The 7,500-nt window shown below is 50.1% G+C and overlaps 1 non-coding gene across 1 annotated transcript; it reads right to left on the reverse strand.

Moving 5' to 3' along the window:
* Positions 1 to 2,758: 2,758 nt before the first annotated feature.
* Positions 2,759 to 2,913, reverse strand: LOC143176022 (5.8S ribosomal RNA). The gene has a single exon (XR_013000637.1). It is a non-coding gene; the product is annotated as a 5.8S ribosomal RNA (ribosomal RNA).
* Positions 2,914 to 7,500: the final 4,587 nt, after the last annotated feature.

Raw genomic sequence — 7,500 nt, forward strand, 5'->3', positions numbered from 1 at the left:
ACCGTCGCGCAGCCGGCCGGGCCGCCGAGGGTCTGTCGCGTGCGCCAAAGGCGACGCGGCAGGCAACCACTCGGGCCGTAGACCGACACGCAACGGGTCGCGACGTTCTACTAAGGGAGAAGTGCACGACTACGTTGCCGGAACATTTAGGCCGAAGGCGGTGTACCCTCGCGCATTGGAACCACGAAGGTCCATACGCGGGGTATCTGCGCGCCAACGGAAGCCAGCCTCGTCGACGATGAATCTCCCCATTCGATCTTTTGGGTTTCTCAGGTTTACCCCTGAACGGTTTCACGTACTCTTGAACTCTCTCTTCAAAGTTCTTTTCAACTTTCCCTCACGGTACTTGTTCGCTATCGGTCTCGTGGTCATATTTAGCCTTAGATGGAGTTTACCACCCACTTAGGGCTGCACTCTCAAGCAACCCGACTCTAAGGAAAGGTCCTCCCGAAACGCGTACCGGTCGCTACGGGCCTGGCACCCTCTACGGGTAAATGGCCCCATTCAAGATGGACTTGGACGCGGTTCGACGTCACGGGATAAATGGACCCTCCTGAACACTACATTTCCCTACGGCGGAACCGCGGGATTCAGTGCTGGGCTAATTCCTGTTCGCTCGCAGCTACTAAGGAAATCCTTGTTAGTTTCTTTTCCTCCGCTTAGTAATATGCTTAAATTCAGCGGGTAATCTCGCCTACTCTGAGGTCGTCGTGAACGTGAATTGTATGAAAATTCAATCGAATTTCATAAAAATCGCTCAAAGGCAAAAAAAACAAAGTCTAGAGGAGAGTGCGTTCGAACACAACAATATTCATATTATAACGTATATAAATGATAAATATACCGCGACACGCGCGACTCCGTATCGTCGCGAAAAATCGTTCGCGAACGCGTCTTATGCGCCTCACCAGTGGTCTCTGCTGCGTCGCGTGTCTATATTCTCTTTTTACACTCTTCTCCTTCTTCTATCACATTTTACTCGATCGCGAAAAAGACTCTCGCTAGACGATCTCGCGCTCCGGTTAACTTTAACGCCCGTCCGAGAAGAATTTTCGGGGACTGGACGACCGAAGCGGATCTCGCGCGGTCTCGCGATCGACAGTGAAGAGAAGTGCAGAAGAGGAAAAGAAGACACGACAAACACACACCATGGGGCGACCGACGCGTTCGTTTCAACGCTTTCGCACAAAGTCGGCGGCGGTTATATATTTATATCATTATATTCCGGCGGACGGGACGCGACGTTCGAAAGCCTCGCCAAAGAGGAGCTCCTGCCTCTTCCTCTCTCTTTTCTACGAGAAAAGATAAACGTATTTTACGGGGATACGGAAAACGTTACCACGTGGTGTCACACACGATCGTCCGTCTCTTCTCTATAGCAGAAACCGATAAAAATACACCTCCCGAAAGAGAGTATATGGTGATTCTTTTTATATATATATATTTCGAAATACAACTGAACGTGGCGGAAGCGCACGGTGGTGGTCCAGCGAGGACACGCGACGACGGGGAATAAGAACTATTCGACCCGTTACGAATACGCATGCTCGTCCCGCACGATTTTAACACACACCGTGTTTTTCTCCAGTCGTCAAAGCGTTCGTGCGTCGAATTCGAAAAATAAAAAAAAAGAAAAACACCTTTTCTCTCTCTCGGGGTAAAAGAGTCGATGTGTATTGTGTATAAAGGTTCTGCGAGAAGTCTCGTTTTGACGTGTGTTCCGCCGATAACGACGATCCTCCGAAACGGGGATACAGAAACGTTACACCTCACAACACGATCTCCGTCTCTTCTCTATAGCAGAAACCGATAAAAATACACCTCCCGAAAGAGAGTATATGGTGATTCTTTTTATATATATATATTTCGAAATTCAACTGAACGTGGCGGAAGCGCACGGTGGTGGTCCAGCGAGGACACGCGACGACGGGGAATAAGAACTATTCGACCCGTTACGAATACGCATGCTCGTCCCGCACGATTTTAACACACACCGTGTTTTTCTCCAGTCGTCAAAGCGTTCGTGCGTCGAATTCGAAAATAAAAAAAAGAAATACACCTTTTCTCTCTCTCTCGGGGTAAAAAGAGTCGATGTGTATTGTGTATAAAGGTTCTGCTGCGAGAAGTCTCGTTTTGCCGTGTGTTTCGGTAACGACGATCCTCCGAAACGTACATCTCATTCGTAAGAGAGGAAGAAAACAATCTCCCTGGGGCCAGTCGGTAATATACCGACATACGACGTGTCGTGCACATCCGTCTCACGCACGGTATACAAAATATGAATAAAACGTGTGTAGTCTCTCTCTCTCGACTTCTTAATATTTTCTTTCACCTCTGACGCATCATTTCAGGTGACGTCGGGAGCGCGGGAAAAAAAATTTTTCTAAACACACGAAACCGTTCATCTCACGAACAGCCGAAAAAGTTGTCGCTCAGATCCATATCGCAGTGGAGCGGTATCCGCGGGCGGTCGTAATTGAACGACGCACGACGCCGCGAACACTCACGCGAGTCCATACAAACGATTCCGATCGTTTTGCAACAACTAGAACGTACACTGTCCGTGAAATTCACAGAATTTTCGCGTGTCCGCGACAAACGCCGACGAGACACCCATCGTTCGCTCGTACGTAGCATCCTTCTCTTAACCCGACTCAGAGACGTTCTTTGCGCCCTTCGGTAAAAAAACGTTCGATCCGAAGAGGTGAACGACGGCGGGGATTTGACAGAGCTACGCAAGCAGTGTATGGTACGTAAACGACCCTCAGCCAGGCGTGGTCCAGGAATTGTATCCGTGGACCGCAATGTGCGTTCGAAATGTCGATGTTCATGTGTCCTGCAGTTCACACGTTGACGCGCAATTAGCTGCGTTCTTCATCGACCCACGAGCCAAGTGATCCACCGTTCAGGGTAATCGTATAAATTTTATATTTCACATATATAATTTTATTCTCACTTGTTCGACCTAATATCTCTCTTCTTTCAAAGAGAAGATAAAAGTTGATACCTGAATCTCCGACCAGCGCGCGAAGGAGATTCAGGCGTCGCCTTGGAGACGACACCGAAGCCTTTCGAGACGAAAAACGTTCAAGTAATATGTATATATTTCTCGACGTTCCGGGCGTATAGTGCATTCAAAAACCCGCGAAAGACGCAGAAGACTCGCACGCGTGGAAACGACGGGGATATATTTTGTATCCTACCCGATACTGAATCCATCGCGTGCAGTCGACCCTCGCGTTCTTCCGATCAGACGCATCTATTGTTGCGCGCATGTTTTCGCGTCGCATCGCGCGAAACGTTGCACGAATCGTACCGATCGATCGATTGAAAGCAAATAATGAAAAAAAGACTTCACAGCTGGCTCTTTGCCGGTCATTCGTCCCATGTTATCTCTTGCCGCGAAATTGGCGCGCAAGAGTTGGGTGTCAGACGCGCGGCTTTAAAACGAGCTTCACGGCCGGTCCCTTCGTTACCGCTTTCGTTCTTTCTCTCGGAACGACCATGAACGAACACGACGAGCGACGCTACGGCATACACACGTCCACGGATTCGATTAAAAAAACAGACTTCACAGCTGGCTCTTTGCCGGTCATTCGTCCCATATTATCTCTTGCCGCGAAATTGGCGCGCAAGAGTTGGGTGTCAGACGCACGGCTTTAAAACGAGCTTCACGGCCGGTCCTCTCAATTCCGTGTACGGTACACGCAAGATGCGGGTTCCACTTCCAGACTACCCGGTCCCTTCTCTCTACGAGAATCGATAGTAGAAGAACGGCTCGAAAACGCGTCTCAGAGACTAGGGGAAAAGAAGCGGTATGCGAGCGAAACGAAAACGCATTATGGAAACGTCGCGAAACAATGTTCGACGGTTGCTCGGTTCCAATCGTGCGGCCGTTTCAATTTCTCGTGCGCTTCACCGTCCCTCCGTAACTCTGGCCGATCGCGTATACCGAAGAGCCGACACGCGCAAAAACCACAGGCATTGTATACTGTGTATATATATATATATATGTTACAGTCACAGCCTTCGCGCGTTTTACTCTCCGACGCGGGGTTTCCACGACGAAAGAGAGACAGTTTCGTGGCGGGTGACTCGGCCGAATCGCTACGACGGGTATTTCTATTATAGAACGAATCATCGCCACCCTTTACCAGTGCCCGACGAAGGAATCACAAGGTCATCTGGAGTTTACAATGCCAGCGACGGTAATTCCAACGAAGACCCGATAAGTCAACTCATCGTTCTATTTCTCCCCGTACAGAAAAGCGAATCGACGCTAATGCACCTCGCGCAAGCACGAACGTTCTCTTCGCGTGGATCGTCCCATCGTCCAAAGATGTAAAGACGCATTGGAGATCGTGGTCTCTGGCGGGCTCATTGCACGCCCCACTGCATATCTTTCCTCGAATCGAGAATGATTCGTCCACTAAGGCTGCGAAACTACGCGTCGAGGAAACTAGGGGAAAGAAGCGGGATGCGAGCGAAACGACAATACATTATGGAAACGTCGCGAAACAATGTTCGGCGGTTGCTCGTTTCCTCCTGCGGACGTTTCATTGCTCGGGCGCTTCACGTCCCTCCGTAACCTTCGCGCGATCGCGTGCCCCGGAGAGCCGGCAACCGGTGAACCACAGGCGTATAAACTATAGTCTTCTATAGCAAGCCTTCGGCGGTTACTCTCCGACGCGGGGATTCCACGACGAGAGAGAATTTCGTGGCGGGTGACATCGGTCGAAACGCTACGACGGGTATTTCTATTATAGAACGAATCATCGCCACCCTTTACCAGTGCCCGACGAAGGAATCACAAGGTCATCTGGAGTTTACAATGCCAGCGACGGTAATTCCAACGAAGACCCGATAAGTCAACTCATCGTTCTATTTCTCCCCGTACAGACAAGCGAATCAACGCTATCGCACCTCACGCATGCACGAACGTTCTCTTCGCGTGAATCGTCCCATCGTCGAAAGATATAGCCGCTTGGAGATCGTGGCCCATCAAGTTCTTCCGTAACTCCTGCGCGATCGCGTACCCCGGAGAGCAGGCAACCGGTGAACCACAGGCGTATAAACTATAGTCTTCTATAGCAAGCCTTCGCGTTTACTCTACGACGCGGGGATTCCACGACGAGAGAGATTTTCGTGGCGGGTGACACGGCCGAATCGCTACGACGGGTATTTCTATTATAGAACGAATCATCGCCACCCTTTACCAGTGCCCGACGAAGGAATCACAAGGTCATCTGGAGTTTACAATGCCAGCGACGGTAATTCCAACGAAGACCCGATAAGTCAACTCATCGTTCTATTTCTCCCCGTACAGAAAAGCGAATCGGCGCTATCGCACCTCACGCAAGCAGGAATGATCTCTTCGCGTGGATCGTCCCATCGTCGAAAGATGTAAGACGTACAGAAATCGTGGTCCATCACGATTATTCGTAACTCTCCGAGTCGCGTATCTGAGAGTAGGGCAAACGGAGAACCACAGGCATAAATAATACTATATATTTCTTATATAGTTAGCCTTCGCGTTTTACTCTCCGACATGGGGATTCCACGACGAGAGAGAGTTTCGTGGCGGGTGACTCGGCCGAATCGCTACGACGGGTATTTCTATTATAGAACGAATCATCGCCACCCTTTACCAGTGCCCGACGAAGGAATCACAAGGTCATCTGGAGTTTACAATGCCAGCGACGGTAATTCCAACGAAGACCCGATAAGTCAACTCATCGTTCTATTTCTCCCCGTACAGAAAAGCGAATCGACGCTATCGCACCTCGCGCGAGCACGTAACTACTCTTCGCGTGGATCGTCCCATCGTCGAAAGATGTAAGACGCACGGAAATCGTGGCCCATCAACGTTTTTTTGTAACTCTGCCGATCGCGTATCACAGAGCCGAGACGCACATACCACAGGCGTATAATACCGTTTTCTTTCGTATGGTAAGCCTTCGCGTTTACTCTTCGGCGCGGGGTTTCCACGTCGAGAGAGACTTTCGTGGCGGGTGACATCGGTCGAAACGCTACGACGGGTATTACTATTATAGAACGAATCATCGCCACCCTTTACCAGTGCCCGACGAAGGAATCACAAGGTCATCTGGAGTTTACAATGCCAGCGACGGTAATTCCAACGAAGACCCGATAAGTCAACTCAACGTTCTATTTCTCCCCGTACAGAAAAGCGAATCGACGCTGTTGCACCTCACGCAAGCACGAACGTTCTCTTCGCGTGGATCGTCCCATCGTCGAAAGATGTAAGACGCACGGAAATCGTGGCACATCACGTGTTTTCGGAACTCTGTCGACCGCGTATCTCAGAGACGACGCGCGCGAACCACTGGCATATACTATTATATATCGCGTTTTACCCTCCGACGCGGGGATTCCACGACGAGAGAGAGTTTCGTGAGCGGGTTGACTCGGAAGAAACGCTACGACGGGTATTTCTATTGTAGAACGCATCATCGCCACCCTTTACCAGTGCCCGACGAAGGAATCACAAGGTCATCTGGAGTTTACAATGCCAGCGACGGTAATTCCAACGAAGACCCGATAAGTCAACTCAACGTTCTATTTCTCCCCGTACAGAAAAGCGAATCGACGCAATCGCACCATACGCGTGCACGTAAACAACTCTTCGCGTGGATCGTCCCATCGTCGAGAGACGTAAGTTTTCATAGTATGAATTCGCGTTTTACTCTCCGACGCGGGGATTCCACGACGAGAGAGAGTTTCGTGAGCGGGTTGACTCGGAAGAAACGCTACGACGGGTATTTCTATTATAGAACGAATCATCGCCACCCTTTACCAGTGCCCGACGAAGGAATCACAAGGTCATCTGGAGTTTACAATGCCAGCGACGGTAATTCCAACGAAGACCCGATAAGTCAACTCAACGTTCTATTGCTCCCCGTACAGAAAAGCGAATCGACGCAATCGCACCATACGCGTGCACGTAACAACTCTTCGCGTGGATCGTCCCATCGTCGAGAGACGTAAGTTTCCATACTATGAATTCGCGTTTTACTCTCCGACGCGGGGATTCCACGACGAGAGAGAGTTTCGTGAGCGGGTTGACTCGGAAGAAACGCTACGACGGGTATTTCTATTATAGAACGAATCATCGCCACCCTTTACCAGTGCCCGACGAAGGAATCACAAGGTCATCTGGAGTTTACAATGCCAGCGACGGTAATTCCAACGAAGACCCGATAAGTCAACTCAACGTTCTATTACTCCCCGTACAGAAAAGCGAATCGACGCAATCGCACCATACGCGTGCACGTAACAACTCTTCGCGTGGATCGTCCCATCGTCGAGAGACGTAAGTTTCATAGTAAGCCTTCGGCGTTTTACTCTCCGACGCGGGGATTCCACGACGAGAGAGAGAGTTTCGTGAGCGGGTTGACTCGGAAGAAACGCTACGACGGGTATTTCTATTATAGAACGCATCATCGCCACCCTTTACCAGTGCCCGACGAAGGAATCACA

This window comes from Nomia melanderi, unplaced genomic scaffold (assembly GCF_051020985.1).
Source record: "Nomia melanderi isolate GNS246 unplaced genomic scaffold, iyNomMela1 scaffold0320, whole genome shotgun sequence".
NCBI classification, from domain to species: Eukaryota; Metazoa; Arthropoda; class Insecta; order Hymenoptera; family Halictidae; genus Nomia; species Nomia melanderi.